The sequence below is a fragment of the Tupaia chinensis genome, unplaced genomic scaffold (genome assembly GCF_000334495.1).
Source record: "Tupaia chinensis unplaced genomic scaffold, TupChi_1.0 Scaffold000545_1, whole genome shotgun sequence".
NCBI classification, from domain to species: domain Eukaryota; kingdom Metazoa; phylum Chordata; class Mammalia; order Scandentia; family Tupaiidae; genus Tupaia; species Tupaia belangeri.
In genome coordinates this window covers 1,463,980-1,486,254 of record NW_006160057.1, presented here as the reverse complement: position 1 = coordinate 1,486,254, position 22,275 = coordinate 1,463,980, and the positions used below count along the sequence as shown (strand labels likewise).

Below are 22,275 nucleotides of genomic sequence, written 5' to 3'. Positions count from 1 at the left end.
ACGCTGTGTCTTTTGTTCCTAACTCTTTGAAGAGCTGAGCATCTTCACTTGACTGCTCCACATTTATCTCAAACTCAGTGTGCCTTAGACAATGTCCAGGATCTTGACTATGCGGGTCTACTGGCATTACCCCCATGCTGCTTCCTGACCCTGCTCCTCCCAGTCTTTATAATACAATGTCTGAATTGTTTTCTGTACATTCATTGAACACAACAAAACATATGATTATAATTTATGCTTTAACTATCAAGTATGATTTCAGTATAATCCTGTTTTGCTTTCTTTTTTTCAATTGCTAGAGAAGAGCGTGTGCTTGCCAGAGAGACAGCAAAAGAAGAAGAGGAAAGCACCTCCCATTAGGGTGTGGTCATGTTGCAATTTGCCTGGTGTTGGTGAGTCTCCTGTTTGATCTCCATTGGGTCCAACCCTGGGGAAGGAAGAGACATCCCCAGACTGCCCAGTGCCACGTGGTAGGGGATGAGATGCCATTTCTTTTTGCTGGTCATGTGTTGACAGGGCTCTCATTGGATCTCTGCTGGTGTTATCTGAGAGGAAAGCACCACCCGAGTCACCTTCTCCTGCTGAGTGGAGGACAAGGAGATGCCAGACCTGTCAACTCTAGCCCTGGATGGAAGGTCAGAAAACACAGGAATACTTTCCCAAGTCCTGGGATCCCCAGTCATTTCACCTTCTTTCCCTGCTTTTCAGAGTTTTCCTATAGCTATCTGTTGTATTATCTCCATGTGGTTTTAGCCATACTGAACTGGGGCAAGGAGGGAGAAAAAGCTTGTGCCATTTCATCCCAAATGTAAAGTCTCAAAAAATAGTTCAATAATATTATTTGTTATTGTTAGAAAAATTTTATTTCATTTCACTTACTTACTAGCATTCTGTTTTCTGGGTTGGAATATGCCTTTTCTTGCACAAAGCCTGAGGTTTATCTCATGGTTTTAAATGGCTTAAAGTTTGGATTTGCTGACTAGTAAGTTCATATAGCCCAGGACATAAATTCTGCACTTTGGAGTCAGACTAAGTCATTGCTAAGTTTGCATATTGTATCATCAATACTTTCGTATTTTAGTTCTTCATTCTTAGTTACACACATTTCAAGGAGACCTCTTTAGTAATTCCCTACTTCCCAATATCTGGTACTTTGTATCATCTAGATAATTGGTTCTCTCTATATATTAATAATGCTTTGGTGATTTGTCTCCCTGAGGGTTCTTCATTGTATCTGCTCTCTCTGTAGTTTCAGCCTCATTGCAGTATTAGAAGAAAGTTTATAGTCATTGTTACCCAATTCCTATATTGTGTAAATACATTGCCTTAAGGGAGGAGGGCCTCATACCGAGCAGAGTGTGGGTAATATCACTCTGTCCTCTGAAGCTTGGGATTTTACTTATAAATCATTTTTCTTTCATCATGCACTGTTATGTAGGTCACACACACACACACACACACTCACATCCCAAATGTGACCCACTTAAGTTTGGATTCTTGAATGAAAAATTCTCTGAAAATCTGTGAATACTCCCCCATGGGCTGTGAGGCCACCTTTATTTGTTGTACTATACTTTCCCTCAGGGCTCTGTGGTCTTGAAAGAGAAACTAGAGTGCCTTGGATTAAATTTAGCATTTTATAATTACTAGTTGAAACCCAATCCAAGACTTTCCAGGCACTTGCCTTTCTTAATACATCTGGCCTTTCTCTCTCTCTCTTTTTTTTTTTCCTGGCCTGGCTTTACAAGAGGAGCTCTTAGATAAATAAACTGAAACATATATGTGGTCGCCAAAAGATCTTCATGGAAAACAGAATCTAGCTAAGCAACCCCTAGGCCTGTTGTGTCTTTGCTCACTACCTCTCAGGGGTGTAGGCATCCAGGAGGTATATACTGCAAAATCATTGCTGTTTTAGCTGGGTCTGCACCTTCCCTGAAAATACTTACTCCTGGGAATGGCCCACTAAGGAACTTGACCATTTCTGGAAGGAGAAAAACGTTATTAAATTTCTTGCCTTTAATGTATTTAAACCAATATTTATTGAATCTCTGCTTAGTATTTGAATTGCAGTATATTGGGTTTTACCAAAGTAAGCAAAGAAACTTTAAAAGGAGCTTATTGGCTGAGATGGTGTTTATATGCATAAGATATGAAAGGAGAAAAACATGAAACTAATATTTATTGAATGTTTACGTTGTAAAAGAGCATGACCCAATCATAACTAGTGTATTTGTTAAGCTAATTTACAAAATGAAATCTTGATAATGGGACTGTGGAATTAGAGTGCTGGTATCATAAGTAGAAGTTTATTTATTTATTAATGTTATCCTCAAGGTATGGATAACATAAATTAACCATGTATCTGTTAGATCTGAAGAGGAAGGTATTTATGATAAAGCAGATGCTAAGGATGTGAGAAGGTTATGCTAGGAAATATTATTCCCATTTTACAAATGAGTAAATGAGTCACATAGAATCCCATTATTCATAGAATCCCTTTCATTCATTCATTATTTCCCTCACTTGTTCAATGACTATTTACCAGATTAGTATTAATTCTAGGTGTTAAGAATTGATCAGTGAATGTAACTAGCAAACTTTCTTATCTTTGTAAAGCTTATATTCCATTGCATAGACTGATAAGGAGATAGGTATTATATAGTATGTTGGGTGGTAAAAAGAGATAAGGAAAAAGAAATTCCAATATGGAATGAATTAGTGCATTGAGGGGATAATGACCTAAAAAAGGCACTTACCAAGGCCAGAGGGAATTTGAGTTGGGGTTTTTGTTGCACTTAAAAAAAATCTGTTTCTGAGTTTCTCCATGCTATACACAATAATAGATAGAGTTTGAGAAAATAAGGCCAACCATATGGTATAAAACTGATGCAGTAATATCTCTCCATATATATTACAAATGATATGCTAATAATTATTTGTCTGGTTATATTTTATAAAATATAAAATATTTTGAGGGGATAGATTATGATTTTAAATGGACCATCTGAGATATGTATTACTAAGAAGGCAATGTTCAGATAAAGAACTAACAGATATGAAAGAGTGAGGGAACCAGCAGTTAGCGTAATGGCTATGTCGCTGGACTCCCACATAGTCGACCGCGGTTCGTGTCCCGGACCCGGTGGCTTAAAACTCACGCCGGGCGCATGTGCGTGCGTGCCCAAGATCCCGAGAGGAGAATGGAGGAGAAGAGATTGCGGCGTGACCATCCCCCCTGGGGGGTGATTTCTCACTTTCTGTCTCTATGTCTCTCTCTGTCTGTCTGGCGAGTGCACACGCCCTACAGTGAAAATCTCTCCAAAAAAAAAAAAAAAAGAGTGAGCAACATAGATAACTGAGGAAAGGCAATCTAGGTAGAAAGAATACCAAGTACAAAGCTCCAAGCTGGGAGGATTCCTGACATGTTTGAGGAATGCTAAGGCAGCCCCAAGAGCTGGGACAGTGGACAAGGAAAAGCACAAGATGAAGTCAGAACCAAAGTGGGGGTGATGTGAGATCACATAGGACCTTAACAACCATTGTAAGGACTTAGGCTTTGACTCTGAGGGAGACAGGTCATCAGACCGTGGTAAGCTTGGAGTGGTATAAGATCTCTTTGTTGTATCCTGATTGATTAAAGGGCAAAGACAAAAGCAGGGAGCTAGTTAAGAGCTTTAATACAATAATTCAGGAGGCTGGTGCCTATTCCCAAGGTCACATGCTTAGTAACGGCAGAGTTGGCATTCGAACTTTGAAGTGAGTGACCTTCCATTGTGCAATGCCACCTCCTCAGGCAGATCTCCTGAGAAAAAGTTGACATTAATGTGTGCTGATTTCTTTTCCAGGTGTGGCGGAGACAGGAAGAAACTTGGATACCTGTGCTATTTTGGATTTTCCTTTAGCATATTTTGTAAAATATAATCAAACAAATAATTATTAGCATATCATTTGCAATATATATGGAGAAATATTATTTCATCAATTTTATACAATATGGTTGACCTTATTTTCTCAAGCTCTATCTATTATTGTGTATACATAGCATGGAGAAACTCAGAAACAGATTTTTTTTTTTTTTTAGTGCAACAAAAAACCCCAACTCAAATCCTCTCTGGACCTTGTTAAATGCCTTTTTTAGGTGATTATCAGCTCAGAAGCAATAGTGCCTCTCTTCTCTTCCACTTAGATTCCACTTAACAGCAGGAGCCATGTGGCTGCTCTTTACCTTATCTCTGTGAGAGAATTGAGGAGATGAAGGTCATTGTCTGAAAGTCATTGTTTGGGAGCAGCTAAGCACATTAATTTATTCCATCTGAAAGATGATTGTGGGAGAGGAAATTCAGTGCAATTTCCCCCTCCGGAGATGACTCTGGGATTTGAAATATCACGCTCATTTACCCTATTTTCTCTTTCTCCAAGATTCTGCCTTAAAATCAGGGGAAGATATTATCTGTGAGTTAGATGTCAGACTTGCTAAGATAAAATGGACTTTGGAGCATATACCTTAATATTCCCAGCAGGTCTTGTTTAATTTAGCTATTCAATTAGTCACATCACAGTCAAATGACAGTCAGGTTACTTTGTTTGCACCACTTCCAGGAAAGGCCATTGTACTGATACCTTCAGAATTCAATTTTTATGACCCAGATCAGTAGGTTCCAAAACAAGCTGAGAAACCAGATCTATACAATCAAAATATCTACCAAGGAAGTCCAGAGTGTCTATTTTTAACGAAAATAGCCTGGTAGCACTGGCTCTGTAGCACAACAGTGAAGCACGGCTCAATGATGCTGGGTCAGTATGGAAAAATATGGGTTCAGTTGTTCACTAAACATGTACACACCAGTTGTGCACACACCCATGATCCTGGCTGCCTGGAAAGACTGGGGTAGGGTGAGGAGATTACAGCATGAAACTGATTGAGAGTATTTCTCTCTATACACACATACACACACACACACACACACACACACACATACACTGTTGTGAAAGACAGAAATAAACTTTAAAAAATAATAATGATAAGAGGGACTAGCATATGTAATGTAATGTGTAATGGCTATGTCACTGGACTTCCACACCCACATAGTCGACTGCAGTTCTGGTCCCAGATCCCGTTGGCTTAAAACTCACCCCAGCCGTATGTGTGTGCATGCCTAAAATCCTGAGAGGAGAATGGAAAAGAAAGGATTGTGGTGTGGCCATCCCCCTGGAAGGGAGCTGATTTCTTGCTGTCTCTCTGTCTCACTTTGTCTCTCCAGTGAGTGCACATGCTCTATAGCAAAAATCTCTCTCTCTAAAAATAATAAATAAATAATACTAATAATAAGATAATAGCCAGATGAATCTGATAGGCACTCACATCTGGAAACCTCTGACATAAAGAATATCCCCAGGCTCTGTCTTCTTCTTGGCCATTGACAGCATCCGGAGAAATGACTAGATTAGGGTTCGGAAAATGTCGGTTCTCATACTGCCACTGTCACTTTTTATCCTAATCATGTTTGAATAGTTAGGAAAAAATGGACCTTAGAGCTAGAAACAAGCCGAGATGCATCCTAGGCACCGAATTGCTTTATAGAGGAGCTTATCTAGATCTAACCAGCATGTCTGTTCCAAGATCAAACAATGAATTTATTTCAGCAATAAATTAGAATGAAGTTTTACTGAGACCATAAACTTTCCCTTTCTGAGATGGTAACTTCTATGTGAACTTTAGTTCCTTTATCTCCGAAATAAAAAGATCTCCACCACAGATTTGTTACAGGGACTACGGAAGAGAAGTGATGTGAAATGTTGTGATAAAATCAATGTAAAAAACAGGTATGTACCAAGAAAAAAAAAAAAAGAATGGGACTAGCAGTTAGCATAATGGCTATGTTGCTGAACTCCCATGTAGCCAACCGTGGTTTGAATCCCGGACCCGGGGGCTTAAACTCACGCCGGGTGCGTGTGTGTGCGTGCCCAAGATCCTGAGAGGAGAATGGAGGAGAAGGGATTGCGGCGTGGCCGTCCCCCCTTGGGGGTGATTTCTCACTTTCTATCTCACTGTTTCTCTCTGTCTTCCCGGCAAGCGCACATGTCCTATAGCAAAAACTTCTCAAAAAAAAAAAAAAAAACAGGTATGTGGGCCAGCAAGTGGCATGGAAGTTAAGGCGCTGGATCCCACGTGGTCTGGTTTGAGTCCCCGATCTGGTGACTTGAAAAACATGGTGGGCACGTGTGCACATGTGCTCAATATCCCAAACAGAGACTAGAGGAGAAGGAGCTGAAGTGTAGTCATCCCACTGGGGGATGATTTTTCACTTTCCCTCTCACTCTCATTTTTTCTTTCTGGCTAGTACATTGGTCCTGTAGCAGAAAACAAAAACAAAAAACACTACCACCATCACCACCACCACCACCACCACCACCAACAACAACAACAACAAAACAGATACCGGGCCAATAGTAGCATGGTAGTTAACAAAAATCTCACATGGCTGACTGTGTCATTTGAAAAGAAGAAATAGAAGAGAGGGGATTGCAGCGTGGCCATCTCCTAGGAGGGTGATTTCTCCCTTTCCCTTTCTCTTTCTCTGACTCACTCCAGCACACTCTAGCAAAATAAAACAAGCAAAAATAAGATATTTATTTTCTGTATATGTTGATATCATAAGGGGGTAGGCCCTGAAACTGTCAGGACAATCATAATCACATCATCTTTGGATGGTCAAGAGTCAATGTAACTGGCAGAGGGGTGGTTCCGTCTCTTTGTGAGCAGAGTACATTAAGTCCTACTATTTAAAAGAAGGCAAGATGATGCTTCAGAATCTAACTATGTGGCACTAGAATCACTCAGGGTACCAAGAAGTAGGAAGAGGAAAGCTTCTGGCCATCATTAAGAGGTTCAAAAACAAAAATTATGTGTCTTCTCATAATACTTATACCACTTCTATTTCTAACCCAATCTAGGTAACACTTCTGGTTATTCCATTTTTATCAAGGTGCATGCTGGTATACATTATTCTCACCTCATCTTATGTGAGTGCTTATTCAAGAAAAGGTTTTTTTTTTTTTATTTGGATTTTTTTAACGCAGAACATGTGTACTTGCTAGAGGGAGACAGAGAGAGACAGTGAGAGAAGGAAAGTGAGAAATCACCCCTGCCCCCAAGGAGGATGGCCACACAATAATCCCTTCTCCATTCTTCTCTTGGTAATTTCGGGCACATACATTCTTGTGCCTGAAGTGTTTCTCAAGCCACCAGGTCTCAGCCTTGAATTGCAGAATCAGCCCTGTGGGATCCAGTGCCTTAACCACCTTACCACCTGTTGGCCCAAAAGAGTTTAATATTTATATGCGGTGAACCTTTGTATGGACTCAATCTTCAGACTATCATTACACAAAATCACAGAGGACTAATGTACCTCAAAATGAAGACTTGAAGACCAGGCTAAAAGTTAAAAGAAGTCTCTTACCTGAGGTCTCAGGTACCTATTCAAACACTAGTTTATCAAACATTTATTATTCGTTATTTGTGTAAACACTGTTGAAGTGTATGGAGATAGAGCAATGAATGGGAGAACTCAAATCCTGGTCTTATTAATAACTGGCAGAGGTATAGGCACAGTGAAAAAAAAGGACCCTTATAAGAATATAGCACTTTAAAGGTGGTTCTATTTATTGAATCCCTACTATACAACTGAAATTGTACTTGTGACTATACATAGATCCTCAAGACAATAATATTAAACTCCTGTTCTTAATTCTAATTTCAGGATGAGTAAAATGAGATGTAGGCAGGTTAATTAACTTGCCTAAGGCCAAGAACTCATAAGTGTGGAGTAATGGATAAAAAACCAAAATCATTTGACTCTAGAGACCACTGGGTGATAGCAAATCTCCATTTAGCAGTTAAATAAATTTTATATCAGTCTACGTACAAAAAAATTATCCTATAAAAAATTTAGTTGTCACAACAACCTTAGGAGCTAGAAAAGTTGCCCTTTTTTTGAGACATAGGATAAGACTTTACCTAAGGAGATGTCAAGTGTCCAAGAAAACCAACACAAACCTGCAAGATGTAAATATTGCTATTTCAAATAGAGAGGGAAAAATGGTAAGGATTTCTCAGGAACTACTTACAAAGTACCTGCTGTGTAAAAGTTTTAGTCTTAGTGGATGAAATAAAATTGAATCAGATCTAACTATTACCAGGAAGAGACATTTAAGAAGATAATATATCTATCATTCAGCAGAATATGCTATATTGTGAAATATTTCCTAAAGAATTTATAGTGTTGTAAGTGTTTTAAATAAAAGAGAGAAAAAGATGGTCAAAGAGGTAATCTGATCAAAAGGAAACCTCCTTCTGCTGCTGTGTTGGCAACTGCATTTTTAAAATGTTAATATGGAAGATAATCTATGAAAATATCCATCTGGAGTGATCAGCATGAAAGCCATATTTTGAAGATAACACGTTTTCTTTTTTTTTAATTATTTTATTTAATTTTATTCATTCATTCATTTATTTTTTTAATTTGATTTAAGCAGACACACACACACAAACACACACATACAGAGAGAGAGAGAGAGAGAGAGAGAGAGATGAGAAAGCAAGCCACCAGGTCCAGGACTTGAACCATGGTCAGCCATGTGGGAGTGTCCAGCACCTTATCCACCATGACACCTGCTGGTCCTCAATAACAAGTTTTCTTTAACATGTAAAGTAAACTAAAAAATAAGTAGTTTGCTTAAAACCTTCTGTGTCTCTTTCTGTAACTGTAATCTTCTTTTATATTTAAGTATTTATTTATTTATGTGTCAGAAGGTGTATGCATTTGCCAGAGAGAAAGGGAGAGAGAGGAAGCAACTCACAATGGGATGTAGATGGGATTTGTGGAATGCATGCATACATGCCCAGTGTGTTTTCAAGCCACTAGGGCCAGGATTCCAATCATATTCTTAGCCATGTGGTCCTCCAACTGCTAGGCCACAGGGCTGACCCTGTTTTTTTTTTGGGGGGGGGGCGGTGATTGTGGATGAGTTTAGTGTATTTCTTTCTTTCTTCAATGAAAGAGAGAGAGAGAGGAAGAGGTGCTCCTCTCCCTGCCACTCCCAACGGGGTCCTGATGTCATGATGCACCACCAGCCTTAGCTAACCAGGATCACAGACACATGAGTACCCAGAGTGTACAGGGAGAACTCTGGACTCAAATCCAGGACCTTCTCATGTGACCTCAGCCTCAGAGAGCATTTCATTGTACTATGCCACCAGAGCTGGCACATTTATCTAGTTTGTAAAATGTTAAATCACAAGAGAAAAATGTGGAGAGGGCTAGCAGGTGGCATGGTGGTGAAGACACTGGAGACTCCCACATGGCTGACCACAGTTCAAGTCCTGGACCTGGAGGCTTGCTTTCTCATTTTCCATCTCTCTCTTTGTGTGTATGTCTTATCTGGTCAAATTAAAATAAATGAATGAATAAATAAATGTTAAATAAATAATTTTTTAAAAAAGCAATAAAAGAAGAAAATGTAGGGAATAAAACATTGAGTAAAAAGTTACGGAATCTGTATGCCAGCTTTAGTCTAAGTCCATTCTTCCTGGGCCTCTTTTCCTTATCTATAAAATGATGATAGTGTAAGTAGCCTTTAATTCAGTGAAATCTGTGCATAAGGCCAGCATAAGTCTCAAACCTCTGGGTCCAGGACTCCTACCACAGTCAGCCATGTGGGAGTCCAGCACCTTAACTACCACACCACTTGCTGGCCTCTGTTTCAGTTCTCTTGGCTCACCCTTTCCTCACAATGATCCTGGGAGGATGAGAAAAAACGAACTGTTATCCTTATTTTACAACCAATAAAAAATGAGATTTGGAAAAGTTAAATAAATCGTTCAATGTCATATAACCAGAAAATGGTGGAGTAAAGATTGTGATCTAAGTGGCCCTAGACAAGGTGAAATAAAGACCCTGGATTTATCATTAAACGATACCTTGTAGAATAGTGTTTCACACACACTGCTATCTCTTTACCTGTATATGACTAGATAGTCTACAGAAGACTTTTTTCATATGCCTACTTATTTAATTTAGTCTTCATGCGTACCTAGAAAGTGTATGTGGATGGAGGAGTGAGGGGAAGGGTGTTATCTTCTTTCTACTGGTGAGCTATCTTACCTTTGCAGAGCATAGATGATGTTCTCAAGCCTGCAGAACTAGTTTGTGCATATTAGAGATAGAGGCAGAACTCAAATCTCCCAATCTTGAACCCAGTCAAAACATTGTATTCATGTTGAGGCAAATTCAGGACTGCAATGTGACTAATGAGCTGTATAGTTTAGTGTATTCTGCATTTTATGTCTCTCTCTCTTCTTTTGGAGTACTCTTAGCTCTTGAAATTCGCCTATCTCTTTTTCTTCATTGTAATAGTATTACTATTTCAAGCCAACAGAGGGAGATCATTAAATATTATCAGAACAGAAAGCATTTTGTCAAGAAGCACATGTTGTGACTCCTCACCAAGGCAACATAGAATTGATGACGTGAGTGGAGGAATGAATATCTTATGACTGTTTAGCAACAGCCTAAAACACAACTACACAGTCAGAGATTAAAGGCAATGGTGGGTTATCCACTGACCTAGTGTCACCATATTTCCCATCATAATTGGCTTTTGAAACATTAACAGGAATCGAAGTCGCTAATCTAAGCAAATTTGTTGGAGAGGAAATAGAGCACCAGATGGCAGAATTTCCAATGCTAATAAACTTTCAAGAATGAGAAAAATCTGTTATACTTAGGACCTTTTTTTCCCTCCCAATCTGGTAAATGGGAATTAAAGCAACTAATTTAATAAAAGACTGAACCAATGTATAGCTAAATTATCTCATAAATCCTGTGTCTTGTGGACCAATGATCATTTTGCACAGGCACCATGGCCTTTGCTTAGCCTTTTAGCTGAGGATGAGGTGATTTATGATGGAATTTGCATAGGTAAACAAATTTCCAGCTGCAAACTGCCTGCCCCTAAATTTCATGGTTCACTAAGGATTAAGACACTTGGAGTCCTTCTGGGTGGCTACAGACTGTGACAGATAGACTTTCCCAGTTAGTTTCCTGACTGTGGTAGGTTTCCCTTCACCATGGCATGATGAAGTTTAAAGGTCTCCAGCGGTAGTGAATTAAAGATTGAGGGGTGTGAAAGTCATGCTTTGTGAAACTTAATTGCAAAGAGACTTTCTATGGGCAGGAAGCATTGTTTCCTTTGTGATGTAGAATAGCTAGTGGAGGGATTACAAATGACCAAAGATAAAACCATTATCCATCTCTTTGACTTGTAGAGATTACTGAAGAGTGATAAATTCTTATAAAAGAATTTGATTGGCTATAAAAGTACCTATTGATATTTCATCAGATAGTAGAACTAGATTCATAGAATGATAAAATCCTCAGGATGGCAAGGGACATAATAGTGTACCCTCTAATATTCTGTTCAAACAGTACCAAAGATATATTGAAACTTTCAGTGATATAAAATGCAATTAAAGTGAAATAGATTATTTTGTCCTCAACCAGCAGATTGAAAGTAAATTTGCTACATTTCTGAACATTTTTCCTTTGAGTAATGTAAATTGAGCAAGATCCCATTGGCATGACTACATTGGCAGAATTGTGTATGTTTAAATATACCTATTACATAATATTCCAGAACATGAGAAAACCCTTCCATGATTTGAAGGAGGAACTCCATAAACAAATAGACACACTGAAAAAGAATTGAACACAGCTTCTGGAGATAAAGAATACAATGCAGCAAATCAAAACCTCCCTTGCAAGTATGAAGAGTGGATTAGACTATGCAGAAGAAAATATTTAACCCAGAAGACAAAACCTCTGATTTAGTCCAAGCAGCTGAAAATAATGGAAGAATAATCATTAAAAGTGAGGACAACATATGGAAAACCCTAGACACCATTAAGTGGCCTAATATCCACATAACAGGTATTTCAGAAGGCAAACAGACAGGCAAAGGCATTAAAAAAATATCTTTCATGGGGACCAGCAGTTGGTGTAATGGCTATGTTGCTGGACTCTCATGTATTCGACTGCAGTTGCAGTTCCAGACCTGGTCGCTTAAACTTACACCAGGCGCATGTGCATGTGTGCTCAAGATCCCAAAAGGAGAATGGAGGAGAAGGGAGGGGATTGCAGTGTGGCCGTCTCCCTGGGAACGTGCTTTCTCACTTTCTGTCTCTCTGACTCTCTCTGTCTTTCTTCCTAGCAAGTACATGCTCCCTATAGAAAAATCCTCTAACATATATATATATTACATATATATTACATATATATATATATTACATATATATACACATATATATATTACATGATACAGTAGCTGAGAACTTTCCAAATTTAGAGAGACATGTGGACATCCAAATCCAGGAACTATGAAGAACACCAAATAGATATAAAATAAGAGGATCTTCTCCAAGGCACATCATAGCCAAATTGGTAAAAATAAAAGACAAAGATAATCTAAAAATGGCAAGAAAGAAAAGTCAGGTTACTTATAAAGTTTATTTTATTAGAATAGTATTGAACCTCTCTACTGAAACAATGCAGGCAAGAAAAAAAGTGGAAAGACATACTTAAAACACTGAAAGAAAAACAATTTCTGCCAATAGTTCTATACCCAGCAAGATTAGCCTTCAAATTGGAAGGAGAAATAAAATAATTTCCAGCTAAACGAATGTTGGAAGAATTCACCTAAACTAAACCAGCTCTTCAGGAAATACTTTAGGGAATACTACACCAGGAAACTTAAAGGGAGCTAGAAGTAAGAGAATGCAAAAGTATGGGAAAAAAAAAAAAAGATAAGCTCAAACATATCAATAACAGCACTAAATGTCAGGATTGAATTTCCCAGGTAAAAGTCTGAAAATGCAGATTCAATTATCTTACACATAAGCAAGTTAAAATACAAAGACACCAGTTTTATGATAGACAGTTGTCTCTACAGATTTCAAAATATGTATTTATTATGATCATAACTCCTTGTATAAAACTAGATTAAGAGAGGAAAAGTCCAAAATGTGACAAGTGGCTGTATCTTTCCTTGTAATGAATTTAAAGAAGGCTAACATCAAGACTGCTGTAAAGCCTATAAATCCCAAATTACTGACTTTACCATGTCTTTGCTTTTGAACATGTCTTTCCAGTTTTGTTTTGGTTTTGCTTTTTTAAAGATTTGATTTTTTAATGTACAATATAGTACTGTGGTCTCACAAGAAGTACAGTGAATGAGTAAAAGTTATTTTTTCTTTCTCTTCTGAATGAACTATTACTATGTATGGTTTTACTGATCTCTAACGTACTTACAATACCACAATTCTTTTCACAATGTAAACTCTTATCTCTCACAGTCCTCCACATGGAAATGACAAATTCTTCCTTCATTAGCTGTGTTAAGATGATCTTTGTTTTAAAAATACTCAATCTCATAAAAATTTATATATGCATGTAATTGAAGAAGAAGACCAAACAAAATCAAACATGTGAGACCAGTAGTTAGCGTAATGGCTATGTTGTTGGACTCCCACATAGCCGAGCATGGTTCAAGTCCCGGACCCGGTGACTCATGCCTGGCACGTGTGCGTGCATGCCCAAGATCCCGAGAGGAGAAGGGAGGAGAAGGGATTGTGGTGTGGCCATCCCCCCTGGGGGGTGATTTCTTGCTTCCTGTCTCTATGTCTCTCTCTGTCTTTCTGGCGAGCTCACATGCCCTATAGCAAAAAAACCTCTCCAAAAAAAAAAAAAAAAAATCAAACATTTTATTTCATAGCTCTTAATCTAATACAGATTTTTTTTTTTTACCTTTGTTCATTTAGTAACTGATGATCTTCTGAAAGCTATTTCTAGAATTATGGAATGCTAAAATTGAAAGAGATAATAGGAATCATTTAATTTTTCCAGTATCTTTTTTGCCTAAGTTATTAAGTCTCTAATCTCATCATGAAACTTGCCTGCCTGGTCTGCTGATGACATGCAGCTAAGTTGTACTGTTGTGTTCTACCTCACAACAAATATTGAAAATGTTATGTTTTACGGATAAACATTGGTGGTCATCTCTGGCTTATGTCAGCAATAAGTGTTTTTATGCTTTTTCAAGACTATGGCTAGGTAGCTACAGCATATTACTCTTTAGAGAAAATTAAGAACAAAGGATGATGGAGAGAAACTTATGATTAAGTAATACCTACTCTAGGGATTGGAAAATAATTGGTAGATCATCTGGTCAATGTAGTACTTGAGTCAGCTCCAACATATTCTAGCCATTTGATCAACCAGCCTTTATCTGAGTCTTATGATTGGCAATGAGTGTACTACAGGCATGGGCAGCATTTTTACATGCTCTTGTTGTTACAAAGACTGAGCTAAAATTGTCTTTTGCTCAGAAAATTGAATTTTCTATCTTACTGTTCACAAACTATTTTATTGTCAACAACTTACCTGGAAAATCGGAACATTGTTCTAAGAATTTGGCCTTATACTGATACTGATGAGCTGAGTAAATTATAGGCAGCCTTATTGCCAGTACTCAGGAGTTATAGTGGCCTGTCACCACTGGCAGTGTGATTTCTGCAGGGGCCACCTCATTATATGGGAAAATGCCCTCAAAGGGTAAGCCTGTTTCTTGTCCTGGCAGACCTGTCACATCTGATGTTAGAGGAAACAGCAGTAAAGAATTGTGGCTGAAGGAATTGTAAATTTTGCCTGTGGAGAGTCACTGAGGGCAATTCTTCTGAAAGGGATTATTTGTCAACTGCAGTAAGACTCTTTGTTATTAGAATTTAATTGATATTTGCTACTGGAGAAGAAAGCTAAAAACAGGATACAAGGCAAGCAATTAAATTTCCTTTATTAAGTGCAGTTAATGAGTTGTCAAAATTGGTAAAGATTATTCTCCCCTCCTCCTTTTTTATTGTAAGGATGTGGAGGGTTGTCTACTATCCTGGGGAAAAGTGGAACAAGTAAAAAAATAAAAAAATAAATAAATAAGCCTTATAAGGCAAGGCTAGTTTTGCGAAATAAAAAGGAACAAAAATTAGGAATTAGGAGACGTAGCCTTCTAGCCCAGGTTGCTCAGTAGATAACTGAAGGATCCCTTTGGGCTTTCATTTGTTTTTCAAATGTGGCTTGGGTTAGATGATCTTTAAGACCCTTCTACATGTAGTACTCCTTCATATTCTGTAAAATTAATTGTGTAGAGCAGCACAGTAGATAAGAATCACACATATCTGAATCACAGAGTACCAGCATCCCCAGTAATTAGCTATGTGTCTGGGTTAAGTTAATTAACCTCTGTAAGTATCCATGTCCTCCTTGGTAGAAAGGGAGACCAGCTGCATCTCACAGAGTTTGTTAGAATTAGATGACAGAATATAAGTAAATTATGGCAAATGGAAAGTGATCACTAAATGTGGGCTATTTTTATTAAGATTACTGTTCCATAATTTAGTTTTTCCAAAATTACAGCTATGTATCCTATCCACCAGAGGGCACTACATAGAAAACAGCTCAATGTTCTTTTTAAGGTGAGTACAGCTATTAATTGCTTGAAGGAATTGCTTGCTACCTCAGAGTATCTGGTTCCTATTTGCATCTCATGTCAATTCTGTAACTATGAGGGCTACAATTTGAGGGGGCATCTTCAAAAAGTTCATGGAACATGTATTAAATTAAAAAACTGTGCATGAATTTCAATTTTTTGTGTAAAATAAACTGGAACTTTAATTTCATTTTTTCTAAAAACAGTTTGATGTCTCCTTAATCTTCTGCATCTCAGTTCTTCTACTTCCCCTTTCATTCTTGAAGAATACTCAAGAGGTAAGAGTGCTCGTTTAGTGAGGTCCTAAAATAGAAAAGAAAAAAAGAACAAAAAACAGTAGGCAGCCATTTATTGAGAACTATCTTGTGTCAGTCACTGTGTTGATTAGTGTGATTGATCTTTACTTTTTTTTATAGACCACAGATTAGTTTATTTTTAACACCTATCAAGCCACGAATTCATAGGGAATAGGTTCCAGAGCTCAGGCTCCTTTCCATTGGTTCTCACAAAGTGTGCTTCTCTGGGTGGAGCAGGCTGGCGCTTTAGTTGTACCCAGGTACCTTTCTCTTTGACTTCTTTATTTTTCTGGTCATTTTCCTTCACATGTTTTAGGAAGCTCTCTCTGCTCTTAGAATGTTTAATATGCTCAATATGCACATTTATTCTCTTGGCAAGAATCTTGCCCTTAACTTGTTTGTTCACAACAACGTCAACAGCATGCTGGGTAACATTGTAGACTCTTCCAGTTTTGCCATGGTAACATTTGTGGGGCATTCCTTTTTGAACAGTACCCATTCCCTTAATGTCTACAATATTACCTTTCTTGTAGATTCGCATATATGATGCCAAAGGAACAACTCCATGTTTTCTAAAAGGCCTACAGAACATATATCAGGTGCCTCTCCTCTTGCCCTTTGTGTTTGTCATTTTGGTTAATTACTGGAAGATGGCGGTTCTGGCCAAAAGGCATGATCGATCTTTATAATAGTCAAAACATAAGTAACTATAGTTATTTTACAAGATGGGAAAACTAATGCTCATACAGATTGAGCACTTTGCCTAAAATCACAGTCAGTAAGCGGAAAAAGCCATGGCTGCTTGATTCCAAAGACTATGCTCTATAAAATTAATCAAAACTGTTTTGGACTTATACCACATAGATCATGGAACAGGCCAAAGGATGTCCATCATCTCCTCTACTACTTAATATTGTACTGGGTAAATTTGCAAATATACTTAGGTTATTTAGAAATAGGGAATGGCTGTAAATTTAGATGAAGGATATAGAAACACACTAAGTGGTTGTGAATACCAGATATAGTGTGGGAAGAGGGTGGGTAAAGGAGTAGAGTATTAGGAAGGACTCTAAGGACAATACTTGAAATCAAATGAACTACTGGGACAAAGAAATGGGGTATTATCTGTTGAAGATAACTTGATAGTATTATAAACTAGACTGGGGGAAATGTACACATGTTGGGATATTCACTTTGCAAGCTAAATAATGTGATTGAATGTATAAAAGAACTTGAAATGAAATGAAAATAAAATAGGTATTTCTTTTAAAAAGGTGTTACCTGTTTATAAGGTTACTAGGAATGATATTCTTTTAGAGGTAGATTTAAAAAAAGATGGATGATTGCAGAGAACATAACTCTGAGAACACGTAATTAGCAGAATAAATTAAAGATGTTTCCATCTTTTTCACAGTCTTTTTATCATCATTCCTGAATTCATGTATTTCTTTGTAAAACCACATGGATTATCTTTTAAATGATACTTGTTGATCAATACTAAATTGGTTGTTACTGGATAGTCTGAAATACGTGTTTTTACTCACCTCCCATTCTTCTAGAGCAGGGGTCCTCCAACCGTAGGCCACAGAGGGCTTGTTAGGAACTAGGTGGCACAGCAGATGTGCCCTGTTAGGAACTAGGTGGCACAGCAGATGTGCCCTGTTAGGAACTAGGTGGCACGGCAGGAATGGCAGGGAGCAAGCTTCGCCTGTATTTACAGCCATTCCCCATCACTCACATTACTGACTGAGCTGTAAACCCTATTTTGAATTGCGTATATGAGAGATCTAGGCCATGTACTCCCTATGAGAATCTAATGCCTAGTGATCTGAGATGGAGCTGAGCCAATAATGCTGGGGAGCAGATGCAAGTACTGCTTGATGAGCTGTATAATTATGTAATTATATATTACAATGTAATAATAGTAAAAATGAAGTGCACAATAAGTGTCATGTGCTTGAATGATCCCAAAACCGTCTCCCTCCGCTAGTTTGTGGAAAAATTGTTGTCCACAACAATTACTGATATCAAAAAGGTAGGGGACTACTGTCTAGATACATATTTTTTCCTAGAGTCATTCTCTTTATGTTTCACTTAAGAATTTAAAAACTAGTATTCTAGATCATACTATACATCTCACTTTATTTTCACCTAACTCAAACCTAGGAGTCAAACAATGCCTGACACATGGGCACTAGAGAAATAGTAAATGACTTGATGTTTGATCTTTCTCAAAAGAAGATAAAGTAGTAGACCCATTCTTCCATCAGTCTTCTTGAATGTACAATCAGTAAAGATTTCTTAGATTTTTTAATTAACAGAATAAACATTCTAATGGATGTCTCTATGTCCTCTGTTGGTGACCACTCCTTTGACTCTCTTGTATACTGAACTTTTATTTTATTTCTGATAATAACATGTAGATTTTCCTTGGGGAAAAATGTAGTCCCTACTCATAATCTATAGGGTTAGTGTAAGGCTGGCCTTTCTCTGAAGTCTAAGTTTATTTGACTTATATTTGGCCAACCAGGACCAAGGCTTCTTTATTCTTTGACTGTTTTTAGAAGTGTGAGGAACAAAGGAGTTCTCTTTCAGTTGGACTTGAGTTGTGAGGATATGAGCAGGAGTGCAATCATAGTGAAAGGGGAACTTGGGATTTATTCTGTAGGTGATTGTAGGAGGTACAGTCTAAGTCCCAGCAATGGAATTTGAGCTCCTGATTCCAGTCGGTCTATCTTGAAATTTCTCAAGTCGTGATCTAGAGAATTTTCTTTTACCTTTAATTCAGTTTGAATTGGGTTTCTGTCACTTTTAGGTGGTGTCTCATGATAGTACATCTATCCAAACTGTAGTTAGATCCTTATATTTATTTACGTTTGAATGCTTATCTCTACTGCCCGATTGAAAGCAAGTGTGTGTGTTTCTGTGTTGGAGGGGCACTGACCAGCTTGGAATAATATACTACTATTGTCTTAGCATGTGGATCAGTGCCTGATAAAGACACCCTCTCAAAAAATATGTGTGTGTAACTATATACTTTGTTTTCAGAATGAATGAGGAATAATTGACTTTTTTTATATCTTCAACTGTACTTTTTTATTATTTTTGTTTTCATTAATACTTACATTTCCTTTCTTTCTTTCCTTCTTTCTTTCTTTCTTTCTTTCTTTCTTTCTTTCTTTCTTTCTTTCTTTCTTCTTTCTTTCTTTCTTTCTTTTTGGGTCAGAGAGTATGCATGCTCATCAGAGAGAGGGAGAGAAAAAAGAAGGGAAGAGAGAGAGAAAGTACCCCTTCAATGGGGCATGGTCATGCTGCAATCTATTTTCCTCCATTTCTCCACCTTGATGGGGTTTGGGACATGTATGTATCCAGTGTGTTTTTCAAGCCACCAGGGCCATAATTCGAACTGTGGTTCATCATGTGGGATCCACCTCATCTTAACCACTAGGCTATGAGACTGCCCCTTTATTGGTACCTTTTATCAATTGAAATGAGAGTACAAAAGTTACTGGAAGTCATAAACTGACAAAGCAACTATCCATAATTGTTTAAATCCACCTGTATATCATCACTTTCATTTAGGTAAGAAAATAAAATCAACACTAAGCGAAACAAAACACAACAAAAACAAATATTAGTAAAGCTTAATATATCAGCATAATCTCAAAATTATTTTCTAACTTTGTTTAGCTACTGTGTAAAAAATAGAGGCCAGAAAATATCAGGACGATTTAAATAAAAAATTCCTGATTACTGAGAGAAGAATTTATCAGATAGGTACTGCTTAAAACCATTCATACTTTGGCATATACTGATTGGATTGTCTAATAAGTGTTCACAATTTTTGCAGTTTGTTGATGGAGAATTTGCTGAACAGAACTCAGAAAATTTTCCTACAGAAATAAAAATATTGAGCCAAGATCTCTCTTATGGAAGTGTTTCCCAGGATCCTATTACCTATTTTGGCAATCTACAGATCCTGGTAGTTCTTGTAAATCAGCCATCAGGCTTTTGCCCACTACCTTCCTGAGAGTCTCTGTAGATGGACTTTCAAAAATATAGATACTTACAATTGAAATTTTAAATTCTGAAGAAAAGGAGCCCTCCTCCCATAATGTACTCATTCATTATGCTCTAAATTTCCAGGATCAGCATGTTTTTAGTCACCATGCCTTTAATACTGAAGCACAAAATAGTGCCCAGGACTCACATTTTTCCTAGTATCCCCTTTCTTTATTGGTTTTTAGTTTTACATGGAATAAGTAATTGTTTGAAGGTGTCAGTCACAGGATTTTAGAAAACACCATCATGATCTATCATCAAGTTGATGAATTTTTGTTACAATTTTATGTCCATAATGTTCACGTATGTTGACCACTTAATTTTAAAGACTAATGCAATTAGAAGTTAGAGTATATTTATCATATTGAAGGAGGAAGAAAACTCACTCCCTGGAAGTATTGTCCTAGCTCAGACCACTTCACAGTCCCTTCAAAATCTGTCAAAGTCCAGCCAATCGGAGCCCTATGACATAGTTTCCATGCCAGGAATGGCTAGTTAAAATCACCCCATCTTCTGTATCACATACAGTGTTCTCTTGTCTGCCAACATGAATAGTTGCTATCATTACATCAGTATTCAGTGACTTCAATACATGAATGGCTAGCTTACGGTCCAAGAGTGGATGAGCCTTTCTGTCTTTTTTCAACAGCATCTGCCAACCAATGGGAAAAGCAGACAAAGCTATCTTTAAGTAGTCTGCCTCATGCAATGAATAGGCAAAAAGCAGCTCAAGATGAGACTGTGAGAACACGAAGGACACCCATAGGCTGCTGAAAACCTCCTCCCACTGAGAGAACCCTCCTCATATACGGCAGCAAAAGTAAACTGAACTAAAAGCAGGGCTGCATCTACTTGACTTTGAAGAGGAGGCTTATTAGAAGGGAGTGGTAGAAACAACTCTAGAAACCATAGAGACACAGGGTGCCTGCTATCCATACAAGCCCTGCCTTCTCAAAGTGAGGAGAGAATTCCCTATTTTCTAGGAGGGAATTAACTTGAGAGACAGAATATATGAGCCTCCAGCATTGTTTCTTTTTTATTCTATTTTATAATGTTATTTACTATCAAAATTATATCAACTCATTGGAGATAACTAGTCAAATAAAGAAAAGTATATAAAAAAGAAACATATCTATAATCCTAACAAATATAATAATTTTTTTTATTGTTTTGGCACATTTCTTTCCCATTTTCTTTCTATTCTTTCATGTTTATTCAAATAACATCAGGCAAAAACATGAAGTTGTTTTTGTTTATTTGTTTGTTTATTTTGAGTTTTGACATAGGGCACATATGCTTGACAGAGAGAGAAAGTGAGAAATCACTCCCTAGGGAGAATGGTCACACCATAATCCCTTCTCCATTCTCCTCATGCGATTTTGAGCACTTAAACACACATTCCTAGTGTGATTTTTAGGCCACCAGGTCCAGGACTCAAACCATGATCGGACATATGGGAGTCCAGTGCCTTAACTATCACACAACCAACTGGCCTGGTATTTCTGTCTCCTGTTTTTTTAAACTCTATATTATTAGGGTTTTTTTTTTTACATATTATTAGAAGTTTATATGCATTTATCTCTACTAATTCATCTTTGAGTTTATTAAACATTTAATATGAGTATCATTTTAGTAGTAAAGACTAAACCAATTTACAAAATTAATTATATAAATGTTCTGCAACTTAGTCACGTCTTCAGTAATAAACATTTTTGTCTCTAAACATTGCAAATCATGCAATATCTAGCAACAAGATATAGGAACGTTTTTGCCTACTCCAACATAGAGATTTCAGTGACTCCTAATGTTTTTACACACTGCTGTAATGGCCACTTTGGCCTGAGGCAGTGGGGGGGAGTTCTTCTTTATATGCTTTTGGTGTGTTGATACAAGAAAGGATGAAACCGCTCTACATAAAACGGAACACTAATTCTTAAAAAACAAAACGAAACAAAACAAACAAAAAAAAACCCAGAACACTAATTCTTTCCCGAGCAGTGAAAGTACAGTTAAGCTGATAGACTTTGAAATAGTAAATATTCATTGAGATTATGTAAATTATTTTTAAAAATAAAATCAGATTTCTGTCTTTGAATTCAAGAACAAATACACCAAAAGAATCCAAAATATTTAAGCCATTTTATACTAAACAAAGTGAAGACATCAGATTACCTACTGTGTCTTCTAATTGATGTTACATGTTTTATTGGTAGTTTTTAATACATCATAGTTCAGAGGAAATGAAAGTAGTTATATATAAAGAAAGGACTAGGGAGAATTGTACCAATTCCCTTCACTCTACTAAGTCGGCCACTGAATTCAT

General features: G+C 37.4%; 1 long non-coding RNA gene across 1 annotated transcript in view; it reads left to right on the top strand.

The window, feature by feature from the left end:
* The first annotated feature begins 484 nt into the window (after positions 1-484).
* Positions 485-22,275, top strand: part of LOC114009505 (uncharacterized) — a 71,876-nt gene continuing 50,085 nt past the window's right edge. The window contains exons 1-2 of the long non-coding RNA XR_003550909.1: positions 485-635; positions 15,522-15,580. This is a non-coding gene — a long non-coding RNA (uncharacterized LOC114009505). The remainder of the gene's footprint in view (positions 636-15,521; positions 15,581-22,275) is intronic.